The following is a 1,190-nucleotide window of genomic DNA, read 5'->3' on the forward strand; positions in this document are numbered from 1 at the left end:
TGGGGTCTCACCTGTCTCTGTGGTCTCATCTGTCTCTGTCTCTGGGGTCTCACCTGTCTCTCTGTCTCACCTGTCTCTCTCTCTGTCTCTGGGGTCTCATCTGTCTCTGTCTCTGGGGTCTCACCTGTCTCTCTGTCTTACCTGTCTCTCTCTCTGTCTCTGTCTCTGTGGTCTCACCTGTCTCTGTGGTCTCATCTGTCTCTGTCTCTGGGGTCTCACCTATCTCTGGGGTCTCACCTGTCTCTCTCTAAGTCTCTGTCTCACCTATCTCTCTCTCTGTCTCTGTCTCTGTGGTCTCATCTGTCTCTCTGTCTCACCTGTCTCTCTCTCTGTCTCTGTGGTCTCACCTGTCTCTCTCTAAGTCTCTGTCTCACCTGTCTCTCTCATTGTCTCTGTCACTGTGGTCTCACCTGTCTCTGTCTCTGTCTCTGGGGTCTCACCTGTCTCTCTCTCTGTCTCTGTGGTCTCATCTGTCTCTGTCTCTGGGGTCTCACCTGTCTCTCTCTCTGTCTCTGTCTCTGTGGTCTCACCTATCTCTGGGATCTCACCTGTCTCTCTCTCTGTCTCTGTCTCTGGGGTCTCACCTGTCTCTGTGGTCTCACCTGTCTCTCTCTCTGTCTCTGTCTCTGGGGTCTCACCTGTCTCTCTCTCTGTCTCTGTCTCTGGGGTCTCACCTGTCTCTGTGGTCTCACCTGTCTCTTTCTCTGTGGTCTCACCTGTCTCTGGGGTCTCACCTGTCTCTCTCTCTGTCTCTGTCTCTGTGGTCTCACCTGTCTCTGTGGTCTCACCTGTCTCTGTCTCTGGGGTCTCACCTGTCTCTCTCTAAGTCTCTGTCTCACCTGTCTCTCTCTCTGTCTCTGTCTCTGGGGTCTCACCTGTCTCTCTCTCTGTCTCTGTCTCTGGGGTCTCACCTGTCTCTCTCTAAGTCTCTGTCTCACCTGTCTCTCTCTCTGTCTCTGTCTCTGGGGTCTCACCTGTCTCTCTCTAAGTCTCTGTCTCACCTGTCTCTCTCTCTGTCTCTGTCTCTGGGGTCTCACCTGTCTCTCTCTCTGTCTCTGTCTCTGGGGTCTCACCTGTCTCTCTCTAAGTCTCTGTCTCACCTGTCTCTCTCTCTGTCTCTGTCTCTGGGGTCTCACCTGTCTCTCTCTAAGTCTCTGTCTCACCTGTCTCTCTCTCTGTCTCTGTCTCTG

At 53.3% G+C, this 1,190-nt stretch overlaps 2 protein-coding genes across 5 annotated transcripts in view; both read left to right on the forward strand.

The window, feature by feature from the left end:
* The window catches only part of LOC123980308 (H-2 class II histocompatibility antigen, E-S beta chain-like), a 236,945-nt gene that overhangs the window by 122,901 nt on the left and 112,854 nt on the right, over positions 1 to 1,190 (forward strand). The gene's annotated exons all lie outside the window — the stretch shown is intronic.
* The window catches only part of ctc1 (CTS telomere maintenance complex component 1), a 30,361-nt gene that overhangs the window by 3,811 nt on the left and 25,360 nt on the right, over positions 1 to 1,190 (forward strand). The gene's annotated exons all lie outside the window — the stretch shown is intronic.

This window comes from Micropterus dolomieu, linkage group LG12 (assembly GCF_021292245.1).
Source record: "Micropterus dolomieu isolate WLL.071019.BEF.003 ecotype Adirondacks linkage group LG12, ASM2129224v1, whole genome shotgun sequence".
Taxonomy (NCBI): Eukaryota; Metazoa; Chordata; class Actinopteri; order Centrarchiformes; family Centrarchidae; genus Micropterus; species Micropterus dolomieu.